The sequence below is a fragment of the Budorcas taxicolor genome, chromosome 2 (assembly GCF_023091745.1).
Source record: "Budorcas taxicolor isolate Tak-1 chromosome 2, Takin1.1, whole genome shotgun sequence".
Lineage (NCBI taxonomy): Eukaryota > Metazoa > Chordata > Mammalia > Artiodactyla > Bovidae > Budorcas > Budorcas taxicolor.
Genome location: NC_068911.1, coordinates 34,561,177 through 34,578,008, shown reverse-complemented (window position 1 = coordinate 34,578,008; position 16,832 = coordinate 34,561,177).

The following is a 16,832-nucleotide window of genomic DNA, read 5'->3' as shown; positions in this document are numbered from 1 at the left end:
ACTTGAAATATCTCTAGGTGAGATCTTCATGTGACCACTCTGAAAATAAAGTTATAGAGGTCACTGCCAAGAGGATTGGCACACAGTAAATTAGTGACTTGCAGGCAGGCCTTCTGTCACCACCGCTGAAGGTCGAATGTGTTTCTGGAGTGAGTTCCTCAAGTAAAAGAAGCATCTAGAGACCAATCAGCATAATGTTGAGGGAAGCAAACACCCTCACGCCACCAAGAGCTGTAGAATATCCTGTGGGCTCATCTCTCCAAGCACTCACGTGTGTGCGTGTGTGCCTGCTCAGCTGCATCCAATTCTTTGAGACCCTAGGAACCGTAGCCCACCAAGCTCCTCTGTCTGTGGGATTTCCCTAGCAAGACTACCGGAGTGGAGTGTCACCTCCTACTCTGGGGGATCTTCTCGATCCAGGGATCGCAACTGCATCTCCTGTGTCTCCTGCATTGGCAGGCGGGTTCTTTACCACTGAGCCACCTGGGAAGCCCCAGAGCAGCCATGGTAGTAGCAGTGTTAGTCGCTTAGCCGTGTCCAACTCTTTGTGACCCCATGGACCGTAGCCCGCCAGGCTCCTCTGTCCATGGGATTTCCCAGGCAAGAATACTGGAGTGGACTGCTATTCCCTTCTCCAGTGAATCCTCCTGACCTAGGGATCGAACCCAGGTCTCCTGCAATGCAGGCAGATTCTTTACCATTTGAGCTATAGGGAAGACCCTAAAGCAGCCATACTCCCAGGTCAAAAGAAATCAGGTTATAACTGGGGAAAGAGGGTACTGATCTCTTCAATACACATCAGGTTCCAATATTTCCCCACCTTTGATCATACTGCTCCATCTACCTAGAATGCCTGTCTTTTCTCCTATGCTTAGAAAACTCCTAGTCACCCTTCAAAACCCAGTTTGCGAAGCGTTCCTCACTGCTCCCAAGGACAAGTCAGTTGCTCTGTCCTTGGAACTTTCGCTATGTTGACATTTTCTGTAGCATTTTCTCTCAGTACAAAAGACAATGTATTGAAGTTCCTAGTTTGAGCATATGATTGCCGTCGAGACTATAAGCTCCTTTAGGGAAGGGACATTATTGTTGTTTAGTCACTAAGACGAGTCTGACTCTTTACAGACCCATGGACTGTAGCCAGCCAGGCTTGTCTGTCCATGGGATATCCCAGGTAGGAATACTGGAGTGAGTTGCCATTTCCTCCTCCAGGGGATCTTCCCGACCCAGGGATCAAACTTGCATTTCCTGCTTGGCAGGTAGACTCTTTAGCACTGAGCCACCAGGAAAGCCCCCCTTTTCTGAGTGGCACCCATTTGAACCTGCCCTTTGGAATTCAGAGAAAGTCAAGGAGGCTGAGTGAAACCTTTTCCAAGAAGTGGAGGCTCACAGAAAGGATTTGTGCCTGGGAGGGCCCCACGGGTCCTACTCAGTTTCATCATTAATGTGACCATTTCTAGGGAAAGCTGAGGAGGGAGTTGGTGATGGGATCAATACTTAATTTTCACCGCATGTACTTTGTACTGTTTGAATTTTTATGTACTACTTTTTATGTGCATGTATTAATTTTATCCATTTAAAATTACATTTTAAAAAATACTTATTTTTAATCAGTGGATGACTGCTTTACAAAATGGGTGTGATTTCTATCATTCATCAACATGCATTAACCATAGGTATACATATGTCCTCTTCCTCTTGAATCTCCCTCCCACCTCCCAACCATTCCCACCCCTCTAAGTTATTACAGAGCCTGGGTTTGAGTTCCCTAAATTATAGAGCAAATTTCCATTGGCTATCTATTTACATGTGTTAGTGTATATGCATCCATGTTACTCTCTCTATTTATCTCATCCTTTCCCTCTTCTTCCCTACCCTTGTCCATAAGTCTGTCCATATGTGCGTGTATTACTTTTATCCATTAAAATTACATTAAAAAAAAAAAAAAAAACAAGGAATTTATTTTAAACACAAGCACTGATTTCTTATATTCATTTGTTCATTCATTCGCTTAATAAATACAGAGAACTTCTCGGGAGCTGAGGTCTGATCATCCAGCTTTCAGAAACCTGTGACCCTTTGGACTTCCCTGGTTTTATGCTTCCCCTTCACGGGGCACAAGTTCGATCCCTGGTGGGGGAACTAAGGTCCCTCATGCCACACGGTAGAGTCAAAACAAAAACAAGAACATGTGACCCAAAAGTCACGCACTGAGAGAACTGAACAGAATGGTATACCTTCGACATGACCAGAACCACTTGGTAAGCCTTTTAACTCCCAAAATTTGTTTGGAGAAGAGGAGACATGAAAGGTGACTGGGACCTTTGAGCCTCTGCCCTTTTCCAGCCACAGGACTAGGCTCCCCAGGTGGCTCAGATGGTAAAGAGTCTGCCTACCAATGCAGGAGAGGCAAGAGAGGTGGGTTTGATTCCTGGGTTGGGAAGATCCCCCCGGAGGAGGAAATGGCAACCCATTCCAATATTCTTGCCTGGAGAATCCCATGGACAGAGGAGCCTGTGGAGCCTGGTGGGGGCTACAGTCCGTGAGGTCGCATAGAGTCCGACACAACTCAGAGCACGTGCTGGCTGGCACTGGGAACTCCGTTTCCCGTCCCATCCAATCTGTTCTTCTCCTCACTGGGTTCCTAGCACCTCTGTCCAGGCTTGCATCTGACCAGCAAAAGTGTGGTTGAATTTACAAATAGAGACACAAATGAATTTAGATGCAGAGTCCCTGTAGGAAGACGGGAAATGTGGCCTGCGGAGAGTAGACTCTCGGGTTAGCCTGGGGTCTCGGGTTAGCCTGGGGCTCAGAGTCCCGGTTGAGATGCTGAAGGCAGATTGAAACAATTGACTTTTTCTGCTGCTTCCCGTGGGGAAGCGAGCGCAATCACCAGTCAGGATGCTCGCCCAGAGTCTGAACAGGAAGCCACAGGAAATGTGTCCCTAGGAGGCCTGTTTAATATTTTAATATTATGTATTTTAAAAATTTATCTCCAGGATATGCTAGGTCCGTTTCTCTCTGCTCTTGAAACTTGAGGGTTTGTCTACTTTCTGAAACCATTGCCTCAAAGGGGAAAAGTCTTGATTATTTTCAACAGATATTCACCAGGCACCTGTTTTATTAACAATGTTGTGAGAGAAGTCGCAACAGACTCTCTTTTTAAAGAATACTTCATCCCACTCAGTTACCAGCGCTCACTATGTGTGACTATGTTCGTTTCTTATAGAAACAGCGGCTCATCTATGATGTCGGGGTTATTTGTTTTTCTTCAGTTACTAGCAAGTTCAGAACCCAACGGTGCCATCCATGTCTAGCACAGTTTCCAGTTTGTCTATATAGGTGGTTCTTATCTCCATCTTTTCTACACTCTCCATGTCCTTTTCCTTAATTTTATCCTTATTTTATTTCCTTTTCCTGATTTTCTCTTGTATGAAATAAACCCTATAAAAACCTTTTGGAGCAAGGCAGGTATATCAGTTTCCTAGGGCTTCTGTAATGAATATACACTAATTTAGTGGCTTAAAACAAGAGAAATTAATTCTCTCACAATTCTGGGGCTTCCCTGGTGGTACTAGTGGTAAAGAATCCACCTGCTAATGCAAGAGATGCAAGAGATTCAGGTTTGATCCCTAGGTCAGGAAGATCCCTTGAAGTAGGAAATGGCAACCCACTCCAGTATTCTTGCCTGGAAAATACTGCGGACAGAGGAGCCTGATGGGCTACAGTCCATGGGGCCACAAAGAGTCGGACATGACTGAGCACACACATGCTCGTGCACACACACACACACACACACACACACACATGCACGTACACAATTTTGTAGCTTAAAACAATAGAAATATGTTCTCTTACAATTCAGGAGGCAAGAGGCACCACATTAAGGTGGAGGCTGGACAGTTTGCTCCACGCCTCTCTGCTGGCTTCTGGTGGTTGCTGGTAATCCCTGGTGTTCCTCGGCTTCTAGATACATCGTCCCAGTCTCAGTTTCCCCATCAGCAAAATGCAGAGAGTGGACAGGATGTTCTAGAATCTTCTGGTTCTAAAGGTCAATGGCTTCCCTGATAGGAGAAGGGTCACTGACCATCACTGGATTTTATGAATTCATGTTCTGGAAAGTGGCCCTCCAGGTGAAAGGGGAAGGACTCTTTGGGTCATATTCTGTACGGGGGCCAGGATGGGGGGGTGTCCTGATGACCAAGCAGGACAAGATCCTGTGGATCAAGATAAGCAGAGTGAGGGGAGAGAGCACAGCGATCATCAGTAGCAACAGCCTCAACTTCTTTTCCATGGGATTCCTGTGCCAGAGGGAGCCCTGAGCAGCACGGAGCATGAATCCTGGGGCTGGGGTGGTATCTCTTGTGTCCCTCAACAGTGTGTCTCAGAGCCTGGCGTGCAGGAGCATTTCAAATGGTATCTGCTGACAGGCAGTCTGGGTTAAGTCACATGGATCTGGTTCACATCCTGGTTCTGTCTCTTGGACAAGTGGCTTTTTGAGCCTCTGGAGACACATCTATAAAATGGGTGCAATAGCTGCCCTGCAGGCGTACGTAAGCCTCGCATCTAGAATTTGCTAACTGAGAGAGTCTGGGTTCTGCAGTTGAATGGTATGAGTTCCGATCCCACCTCTTGTACTTCTCAGCTGTTCAATTTTAAGCAAGACCCCTGAACCTTCTGTGCCTCCAACTCCTTGTCTATGAAAAGGCAATAGTCCACTTCACTGAGTTGTGAGGAGGATAAAATGAGATGTGATGTAACGTGCTCACTACAGGTCTTGGCTCAGTAATTCTTTTCTGTTCTTTAAGGATGCAGGAGGGGTTTCCCTGACGGTCTTACACTTAACAGACGCAGAGGCAGTGTTGTCTCCAGGCAGCCCCCAGACCCCTACAGACTCAGGATTCCCCCTTCCCACATCGGGAGGCACGGCAACACCCGTTTAATAAAAACAGAAAGAAAAAAGGTTTTTTTGTTTTTTTTTTTCCTTAGATGGGCCAGCTTGCTGAAGAACTCTCAGAAATCCATTAACTCCAGTATTACTGAACATCTGAATGCAATTTGCAGGCTATAATAACATCTCTCTAGTTAGCAAATGTTTATGCCTCTCTATAATTTTCTTTTCCATATGAAAATAGACCTGTCATACTAACGTGGTCGGCCAGCTGCCTCTATAATATCCTTAATAAGCAGGAAGAATCGTCCTCTCTGCAGTCTGATGGGCTTGGTGTGCATTTCTGTTCTGAGCAGGCTCAGAGAAGAACGTGGGTTTCCAGCTCTGGAGGGTAATTCACACGTATGTATCACTCAATAGGTAGAAAATGTGGGACCCAAGGAGAAAGGAATCGGAGGCACAGACCTGCTTCAGACTGCCAGGCACAAAGCTGGGCTCATCTATATTTCAGTGGCACCCCAAGCTGGGGGCTGTGTGCGTCAGAGTCCCCCACAGGACTGCTTAACGAATATAGATTCCCGGGTCTCATTCCAGACTTGCTGAATGAGAGTTCCTGCTGGTAGTGCCTGGGTTTCTGTATTTTTTAAACGTTTCTTTGACCACCTGGTGGGTTGTATGCATTTTAGAGCATGAAGAGGCTACATTCTTATAGCACAGAGTGCATGTATGTGCTCAGTTGCTCGGTCGTGTGTGATACTTTGTGACCCCATGGACTGTAGCCCTCCAGTCTCCACTGTCCATGGGATTTTCTGGACAACAATACTGGCATGGGTTGCCATTTCTTCCTCCAGGGGATCTTCCCGATCCAGGGATCGAACCCACGTCTTCTGCATCTCCTGCTCTGGCAGGTGGATTCTTTACCCCTGAGCCACCTGGTAAGCCCTCTTATAGCACAGTGGGAAAGACAATCACATTTAAGGGGACAGCATCCTCTAAATACAATGGATATGGGTCATTTAAGTTTTCCTCCAAAGTTTCTTTCCCTTAAAACAGCTAGGGAATTTAGACCCCCAAACCAGCCTCCTATCTGAGGCATCAGTTCAGCAAAACTGAGTGCTGACTGAATGCACTGGTGTTTGTGACTGGACCAGAAGAAAGATCTTGTCCCTGCAGAGGTTGTATCCTAGCAGATAATTACAGCAAAAGACAAACAGCGCCGTGAATGAGGCAGGGGGAGCAGGGGCGCTGGTGAGGGGTGCTGACCTAGTCTCGGGGACAGGGAGAGGGAGGAGCAGCTAAACTGAAGAGAAGGAGAAGTTAGCGGAAGGAAGGCGGGGGTGTGCTAGGCTGGAGGAAGGCCGCGTGACCGGGTCCCTGGGCTAGAAGGAGCCCGGAAGGTCAGAGGCGGGCAGAACTTTCTGCTTGGCTGGCATAGAGAGTGAGAGATGGAAAATGCTGAAAAATGCGATCAGACTGCAGGGGGAAGCTGGGTGTCACGTTGAGTTCAGACTTTATCCTGAGGGCAACGGGGAGCCATGGGCAGCGCTTGGTGAGGGAACACTGTGGTCATGTTCATGTTTCATAAAGATCACCGTGGTGGCGACGTGAGCTGTGACTGGAGGGAGCGCACCTCGGCTTTGGGGGACCAACTGGAGGGCTGCTGTTTTTGCCCAATGAAAGGTGAGGGTAGCTGGGCTGAGGTACATGCAGTGGAGGTGGAGACTGGTCGACAGGCTCAAGTCACATTACGGTGGTAAAAGCCACTCTGGGTGGAGCGACTGGACACTGGACAATAAGGGACAAAACTAGGAGGCAGAATAATCAAGTGACTCCCTCCCTCAAGGCAATGACTATGACCTCTATTAGTTTTGAATTCTGACTTCTTTCTTTTAAAAAAAAAAAAAAAAAGGAAGCAGGACTCAGTCCCAGGATCACAACAAGGGTTTTAACTGAAAGTAGAAGAAAGGCTTAATTCTTTTTGTTTTGGGGGAGGGTTTTTGTTTAAACTGGTGGCTCAGATGGTAAAGCGTTTGCCTATAATGTAGGAGATCTGGGTTCAATCCCTGGCTCGGGAAGATTTCCTGGAGAAGGAAATGGCAACCCACTCCAGTATTCTTGCCTGGAAAATCCCATGGATGGAGGAGCTTGGTAGGCTACAGTCCATGGGGTTGCAAAGAGTCTGACACGACTGAGTAACTTCATTTTTGGCCATACTTCGAGCATGTAGGATTTTAGTTTCCTGACCAGCAATGGAATTCCTTTCCCCTGCAGTAGGAGCCCAGACTCTTAACTACCGCGATACCACCAGGGAAGTCCCGTAATTTTTTTTTTCCCCCATCTAATGTGACCTCACACGCATTTCCCACCCCATGCTAAACGTTTCACAAACATTAATGAAAGCTTACTTGCATGGGCGCTCAATTGTGTCTGATTCTTTGCGACCCCATGGACTGTAGTCCGCCAGGCTCCTCTGTCCATGCAATTTTCCAGGCAAGAATACTGGAGTGGGTTGCCATTTCCTCCTCCAGGAGATCTTCTCGACCCAGGGATCGAACTCACATCTCCTGCGTCTGCTGCACAGGCAGGTGAATTCTTTACCACCACGCCACCTGGGAAGCCCCTAAACTGTCGGCAGTCTCCTTGTGGAGGTTACCGAAGAGAATTATTGAGAGCAGCTATACAATATTTTATTCTGTGGATGCACTGTGATTTTTAAACCAGCTTCACTGAGGCACAATTGATATACAGAGGCCCGTACATGCTAAATGTATACAATTGGTTGAGTCTGGATATTTGCAAACACCTGTGATGCCATCACTACGATCAAGGTAACAGATTCATCCAACACCTCGCAGAAAATCCCTGGGTCCCTTTATTTATTTACTTTGTGGGAAGAGCCCTTAACCTGAGATCTACCCTCTTAACAAATTCTAACTGCACAATACAGTATTGTTAACTAGATGTACCCTGTTGTACAGCCATCTCTTAGCACTGATCATTTGGCAGAAAAGAAACTTCATATCCATTGAATTCCCCCATCCTCCAGCCCCTGGAAACCACCATTGTATTCTCTGTGAGTCTGACTATTTTAGATATGAATGGAATTATGTAGTATTTGTCTTTCTGGCTTATTTCGCTTAGCATAATGTCCTCTGGAGGTTTCCCCAGTGGCTCAGTGGTAAAAAAAAATCCACCTGCAATGCAGGAGGCATAAGAGATGCAATCCATGTTTCAGGAAGATCCCCTGGAGGAGGGCATGGCAACCCACTCCAGTATTACTGCCTGGAGAATCTTCATGGACAGAAGAGCCTGGCAGGCTGCAGTCCATAGGGTTGCAAACAGTCAGACACGACTGAAGCAACTGAGCATGCACACACGCATAGTGTCCTCCAGATTCGTCCATGTTGTCATAAATGTCAGGTTTCCTTCTTTCTTAAGGCTAGTGTTCCCTTGTGTATATACATTTCTTTATTCTTTCATCTGGCGATGGATACTTGAGTTATTTCCACATACTGCCACAATGTATTTAAACAGTCCTATTGCTGGCCATTGAATTGGTTCACATTGTTACTATAAAGAAAATGCTACAGTTATATATGGACTTAAATCCTTTCCCTTATTTTAGGTATTTTTGGAGAATAACTATCACATAATATTAGAGAGTTTCTTTCTTTCTTTCTTTTTTCTTTAAGAAAACATAGCCTGAAAGGAGGTCTGAGTGCTGGTTTTGTTGGGCAAATGTCTTCTCTCCATTCAGTTTGGTGGTGGTTTATTTGCTAAGTTGTGTCTGACTCGTGTGACCCCGTGGACTGTGGCCCACCAGGCTCCTCTGTCCATGGGATTTCCCAGGCAAGAATACTAAGTGGGTTGCCATTTCCTTCTCCAGAGGATCTTCCCAACCCAAGTATCAAACCTGGATGTCTTGCATTGCAGGCAGATTCTTTACCAACTCAGCTACCAGGGAAGCCATTCACAATTTACTCAACTGTACGATGGGTTCTCAGTGGGATGATCCCTGAGCATCTTCAGCCACCATCATTCTCTGGGGCTGCTCAGACAAGCAGTGCAGGACAGCTGGCCTTGACCTGGGACCCTTGGGAGGTTATTCCAGTGAGTGCCCCTCTGACCCAGATGGAGTACGGAGAAAACTGAGCCTGTCTAGGACTCCAAGCAGCAGAGGTTGAGAACTCAGGCTCTATACTTGGACACTTATCAGATACATAATCTGGGTCATGCTAATTAGCTTCCTTGGGTCTCAGTTTCCTCATCTGTAAAATGGTAATAACAACAGGTCTTAGTTTATTGAGTTATAACAAATGAGATGAATGGCATAAGGTGCCTGGCTGATTCCAAGCAGAAAGTGAAAATTAGCTCTTATTATTTTTCTGGTCCCAGTACCTCCAATTTTAAGCAGTAACATCATTACAGTGCCCTGTTTGAGAACAGAGACCCTGGGGGTTCAAGAGCAGTTCTATGACCTTGGGCAAGCTCTCTGAACCTCAGGTTCATTATTTGTAAAATGAGACGATAACACACCCACACTCAAGAGTGACTGTGAGTTTTTAAATGAGTTAAGCATGCAGATTCAATTCCTGGATGGGGAAGATCCCCTGGAGAAGGAAATGGCAACCCAGTCCAGTATTCTTGTCTGAGAAATCCCATGGACAGAGGAGCCTGAAGGGCTATAGTTCATGGAGTCACAAAGAATCGAACACAACACATGTGAAGATCTTAGAGCAGTGCCTGGTACATATTACTGGAGCAGCATCAGTTGAAAAATAGTGTTTCTTCCAGCCAACTCAGGCACTGGCCTAGGAGCCACCACCCTTTGCTGAGGGCCCCCTCCTCATCAGGACACTGCGGTTGCCTCACACACTGTGCTGACAACGAGTCAAAGCAGGACTTCTGATTCATCCTACTTTACAGACTAGGAAGTTGAGGTCTGGGGACGTGACCTGACGGGCCCAGGATGCTGGCTTCAGAGGGTGATGCTCCATCTAACCACACACCCTGTGTCCTTCCCGAGACATCACCCATCAGGCTCCTGGTGATTTCTGATCATTGACTCTGAAAAGAGGTGGAGAGCTGCCAGAGAGATGGTGTCCTTGAAGCCACGATGACAAATGATCACTTTTCACTCCAAAGAGCTCGGATTCTAATTAAATTACTGGCTTCCTCTGCCTAAGGCTGGTCCAGAGAGGACTGGCTTGATAAGGGACACTCTGCGCCCGAGGGTCAGTCTGGGGCTTGGAATCTGTTAAATCTTTTCAAATCAGTGCCAGTGGTCTGATGTGCTGTCATGAACCTCCTAATAAATGAGCCGGTTGACTCAATTGCCTGTAAGCGTGCCAGGATCGGGGTAAGGGACACGTTATAGAACGAATCCGTATCTTCCAGAAAGTAAAAAACTGAACTCAGCGTGGCTTTCGTGGACATAGGCCGCTGACAGAAAGAGGGGTAAAGCCAAGTAGAAACAAGGAGAGGTGAAAAAGCGCCAGGGCCAGGGGCACTTGGGGACATCGCTTAAGCTACTTCAAGTCTTCTGTTTTTCTCCCAATTTGATAGAGAAGAATTCCAAACAAGGCTGTCATCACGGTATGTAGTTCTGGAAGGGTTTTTGCAACAAGAAGGCTAGGTAGGAGAAGAATTTTGTAATTCATGAGATGAAGCCTGCCCCCATTTGCCTGTCTCTATCCCAGCACCAGGTGTTTTAACCAAGTCGAGGCTCAAAGTTCAGCAGATACTGGAATAAAGATTCAGGTAGACACCCTGCAGAGAGCATGGCTTTGGAGCTGGTGGATTGGAGTTCCTTCCAGTTGGTCACGTCCTAGCTGTGTGGTGTTGGATGAGCATTTTTTGATATTTTCTTCTTTGTAAACTGCAGATATTCATTCTAATCCTTCTGAATTGTTCAGAGAATGCACAAGTGAACAACATGGATGGCATAGGACTTGACACACAGCAGGTGCCCAATAAATGCCAAGCAATACTGAAGGATGGACAGAGTCCCAGATTCTAATTTAAAAATGAGGGGGTGGGACCAGAAATTCTCTAAAAGGCTGGCTGCTTCAGTCTCCACACAAATTCCATGCCTATAGCAAGGGCTTTATGAGATAGCTCTAAAAAGATGGAAAATCTATGGCCTTTCGACCCCTGAAAAGTGAAAGTGAAAGTCGCTCAGTCGTGTCCGACTCTTTGTGACCCCATTGACTTTATAGTCCATGGAATTCTCCAGGCCAGAATACTGGAGTGGGTAGTCTTTCCCTCCTGTAGGAGATCTTCCCAACCCAGGGATCAAACCCAGTCTCCCACATTGCAGGTGGATTCCTTACCAGCTGAGCCACCAGGGAAGCCCAAGAACACTGGAGTGGGTAGCCTATCCCTTCTCCAGAGGATCTTCCCAACCCAGGAATCGAACCAGGGTCTTCTGAATTGCAGGTGGATTCTTTACCAGCTGAGCTACCAGGAAAGCCATAAACCTCTAACTATTTCTCCATCAAGGTCTGCCAGGCTGAGGTCCAGGACTGAACAATTGGCAGGGAATGGCTCTTCCTTCCAAATGCAGTGACAAAAGTGTGCATTCAGAAGAGGGGACCTCCCTGGTTAGCTGATACCCATCTCTTACGCCCCAGCTCCCCCATCACTTCTTCAGAGTGTGGCCTGTGGACCACAGCAGCATCACTGGTGGGCTTGTTAGAAATGCAGGCTCCTCGCCTCACCTGAGTCAGAATCTGCATGTTTACAAGGTCCCTGGTGGCGTGCACACACACATTAAAATTTGACAGGCACTGCCCTCTGCCAAGGTCAGGTCCGCATCTCATCCTTTCAGGGGTTGTGCACATCTTGTTGGGGGCTTCCTTCTCACCTGTAAACAATTAGCTACAAGTTCACCCTGCTGTCGGAAAGCAGGACATTCCTATAAAACCCTACACAAACTGAAACGATGTAACAGGAAGAAGCAGCTACTTTTTTTTTGGTAAAAGCAGAAATCCTCTTTGGATTTCTTTTACTTAGCAAAAACAAGTACTGTTACCGAGTCCAAGTTCTTACTGCCCACCACATGACAGACCAATAAACTGAGAGATGGATTGCTGGGGCAAAGAATAGTGACTGGAAAGCCAGCAGACCGAGGTGATGATGGACTAAGTGAGTGATAGTCACTAAGTCGTGTCCAACTCTTGCGACCACCATGGACTGCAGCCCACCAGGCTCCTCTGTCCATGGAATTCTCCAGGCAAGAATACTGGAGTGGGTTGTCATTTCCTTCTCTGCTGCTGCTAAGTCACTTCAGTCATGTCCGACTCTGTGTGACCCCATAGACGTCAGCCCACCTGGCTCTCTCGTCCCTGGGATTCTCCAGGCAAGAACCCGGGAGTGGGTTGCCATTTTCTTCTCCAATGCATGAAAGTAAAAAAATGAAAGTGAAGTCGCTCAGTCATGTCTGACTCTTAGCGACCCCATGGACTGCAGCCTACCAGGCTCCTCCATCCATGGGATTTTCCAGGCAAGAGTACTGGAGTGGGGTGCCATTGCCTTCTCTGTTTCCTTCTCTAAACATGTCCAAAAAGAACCATCTTTCCAGTGTTCGGATGCTAGTTTATTTCCTAGAATGAAGAGGAGGGGATGTGAGGAGGTAAAGTAGAAATATGATAAGTTGTTGCAAAGTATTTCTTGGTTCCAGGACTTCTCTGGCGGTCCAGTGGCTAAGACTCTACACTTCCAATGCAGGGGCCCAGGTTCAATCCCTCCTCAGGGAAATAGGCCCCCCATGCCACAGCTAAAGATCCTACCTACATGCCTCAAGGAAGATTGGCAATCCCATGTGCCACAACTAAGACCCATTGCAGCCAGATAAAAAAATTAATATTATTAGAAAGCAGCTTCCTATAAAAACAAACATACAAACAAGAAACCAAATATTTCCTGGTTCCAACCAGACTCCCGAGGGCATGTGTTCATTTCTTCTTTTCTGCAGCCACTCACGGGTGGGCTGGTCAGGATGCTTCCTGTGGTTGAACAAAGGTGTTTTAGCTTAACGCTCAGGCACGGCAGGCAGGGTTCCTGGAGATGGACCGTTATGTGTACTTGAAGCGATAGGCAGCATCACTTTAGTGATTAGCAGGTAGCAAGTTGCTAGAACACACAGGCTAAGAAGGGAAGAGCAGTGGGTCCAATATGGAGTCAGATTTGTCCTTCCCTATTACAGTAGTGATGTAGGTCTTTCACAGAAGCAAAGTGGTGTAAAACAATCTTTTGAAAAGTGGGGGGAAATGTATTTGGTACATTTTTTGCTTTTGGCTAGATTTCTGCCTTTCCTTACTAGACAGTTTTCTCCTCAGAAGTCAGAGTCTGGGTTTATCTCGCTCATCTCGATGCCTGAGAACTGTGGTGCAGTTACTAGCCATTCTATATTTGGTTCTTAGAAGCCCCTGCTGGGGACTTACAGATCAGGCCACGTGGAGGAGTGACTTTAGCTAGGGGACCTTTAAATACCAAGAGGTTTGACCACAACTTCAGAGTGTTAGGTCTGGGCAAGTTGACTCTTTGCTGATTTAAATAGGTCTCCAAAGACCCTGGAGCATTAGCTCCTGTCTGAACAAAGCAGTTCTTTGTCAGAGTGACAAGAACTGAGCAGTAGCTCCAGAAGGAAATCACCTTGCACTCGGACACCCCTGTCTTTGCTCCCTAGCAACGTGTTTCCGAAAGGAGGAAATTTTTCTTTTGCCCCAGAAGCTGAAGTCAGCGGGTGATTGGCTAAGCTCTTCTCCTGAGAACCAGCTCATAGGTACACTCCGACTAGACTTGGACTTTTAAATTTCATCTCCCCCGGCCTCGAACAATAGTTAATTGTTAACCTATTAGTTTGGGGGCTTCCCAGGTGGCACTAGTGGTAAAGAATCCGCCTACCAATGCGGGAGACATAGGAGATGTGGGTTCCTTGGGTTGGGAAGACGCCTTGGAGGAGCAAACGGCAACCCACTCCAGTATTCTTGCCTGGAGAATCCCATGGACAGAGGAGCCTGGTGGGCCACAGTCCGTGGGGTCACAAAGAGTCAGATACGACTGAGCATTTGAGCCATTATTAGTTTGGAGTATGCTATTTCTTTATTGATTCATTAAGAGACATTATCCTGTATGCTATTTATTAAAATTCCCACGGTGAACCTGCGTTAAATAAATCCTTGGCAAAGATGCTCTCAATCCCTGAGTAGAATTTGCTGCTGGTCCCCTAGACCCAAACAAAACAGTAGCACCGAAAAAGGAGCCGCTTAATTAGTACTGTGGAATGAAGAAGTGAAGGAGAGAATGAAGGTCAAGGGCTTCTAAATCTTCATAAGTGGGAAAAAGAGTGGTCACCAAGACATAAGTGTCCTCGAGACCAGCCCTTTCCTCCGCCCCAACACACGCACCACGGGCACCCTGCGGGTGGTGGTGGGGCAGTCCATCTGAGCTTTATGTGGATGCTGTGGGGAGAAAGCCCCCAGATTATAGCGGTGGTTTATTTTTTGAGTTTGGTCTAGAAAGGATCATATAGCAATGATAGTACTGGTTTGAGGGAGAAAAAGTAGAGAGATTTCCTGAGAAATGTACATCACACGCCCTGAGTTTCTCTCTGATCAAAATGAAAATACAAACGTATGCTCTCCCAGACTGCACGGTGACTGTGGGGTTAGTATTGTGAGGGGAGAGATAATTACCGCTTCACCCTTCTGGATTCTTGGCTGAGACCTCCCTGTAATACCATTAACAGAAGAAAAGTAGCAGTCTGGTAACATGTCTACCTCCTACTTCCCTGGTGGCTCAGACGGTAAAGAATCTGCCTGTAATGCGAGAGACCAGGGTTCGATTCCCCAGTTGGGAAGATCCGCTGGAGAAGAGAACGGCTACCCACTCTAGTATTCTTGCCTGGCGAATCCCATGGACAGAGGGGCCTGGAGGGTTACAGTCCATTGGGAGTCACAAAGTCAGACGCGACTGAGTGACTAACACTTTGACTTTTCACTTTCTATCTTTGTACATGTTGGAGAGACCCAGGAAAACTGAGCAAGTCTCTAAAATGCTCTAAACCATCACCTTAAACGCCACCTGTTTGTTGTTCAGTCACTAAGTCGTGTCCGACTCTTTGCAACCCCATGGACTGCAGCACGACCGTCCTGCACTGCCTCCCAGAGTTTTCTCAAATTCATGTCCATTGTGTAGCCGATAACATCCAACCATCTCATCCTCTGCCGCCTCCTTCTCCTCTTGCCCTCAGTCTTTCCCAACATCAGGATCTTTTTCAATGAGTCGGCGCTTGGCATCAGGTGGCCAGAGTACTGGAGCGTCAGCTTCAGCAACAGTCCTTCCAATGAATATATTCAGGGTTGATTTCCCTTAGGGTGGACTGATTTGATCTACTTGCAGTCCAAGGGACTTTCAAGATAGCATTTCCATCTAAAGACAAAAGATGTTGAGGTGGCGGGGGTGGGCGGCGGCGGATATGAGGTGAGGGAACCAGTCTGGGGAGGTTACCAGGAAAAGTGCAGAAAATAAGGGCTTGGTTTCAATGCAGATTGAAATTATTGCCCTCTTTGCTGACAGAATCCCCCTTCTCTTCCTGATACAGAGAGGGAGATTTCCCTTGTAGGTGTAAGTGTCTCTTATGAAACAGTAATCTCCACTCAGCTTTCAGAGCTGCTCCTGTATCTGCCTCCTCTCAAAACGAATAATCCCTCTGCCAAAGAGACACACCCTGGGGTAGCACATCACGCTTCGCTTTGGTCCACAACCGTGATTCTCCATAATTATTGCACCATTCAGCCATGAAAAGGAATGGAGCTCTGACACATGCCACAACTGGGATGAACCTTGGAAACGTAATGCCCAGTGAAAGAAGCCAGACTCAAAAGGTCAGAGAGAGCATGATTCCACTTACATAAAACATCCGGAATAGGCAAATCCATCAAGACAGAAAGCAGATTGCTGGTTGCCAGGGGCCAGAGGGAGGAGGCGATGGGAAGTGACTGCTAATGGGGGCAAGGTTTCCTCTGGGAGTGATGCAAATGTTCTGGAACTAGGGAGACAGGATGGCTTCGTAATGTGATGAATGCACTAAATGCCGCTGAATTGTACACTTTAAAATCGTAATCTTGTGCTAAGTGAATTTCACTCCAATTAAAAACAAAAATCACCCGATGAGCTTTTCAAATGTCAGAAGACCAGTCATCCCTCTTCCCCACTGATTCTCATTCTTTTGATCTGAATGAAGGCCCAGACGTTGGTTATTTTTAAAAGGTTCCCAGGATCTTATAATGGGCTAACAAGAATGAGAACTATACAGGCTTAAAGAAAGCAGGCGGAAAGCGTGTAGATTGTGCTGTCTGGCCCGCCAGGGTCTGGATTTCTTGCCATCTCCTAATTGCTAATAGCTTGAACCTGTTTCAACTGGGCAAATATAAGCTCTACCATGTACCACACTGGGGCTGTTCTTAAAATCACATCAGCTCATACTGGTAAACACAGTGGGCTTGACACTTATTAGGTGCTGAGTAAATTATTGTTATTTTCGAGTAAATATCAAACTTGATTGTAATAGTTTTAAAGAGCCATTCAACTGCAAGGAGTGGGATTTTTTTTTTTTTTAGGGATTTAAAAAAACATTATTTATTTATATTTTTGGTTGGGTAGGGTCTTCATCGCTGTGCGCGGGCTTTCTCTGGTTGCGGTGGCGTCTCTCCTCTCTAGCTGCAGAGCACAGCCTCTGCTGAGCACGGACTTGATAGTTGTGGCGCCTGGGCTTGGTTGCCCCACAGCATGTGAGTTCTTCCTGGACCAGAGATCTAACTGGTGTGCCTGCATCGACAGGCAGATTCTTACTTATTGGACCACCAGGGAAGCCTTCTTCTTCTTCTTCTTCTTTTTTTAACTTCGTGACACTGGGCTTTGTGGGATGGGCATGAAGAAA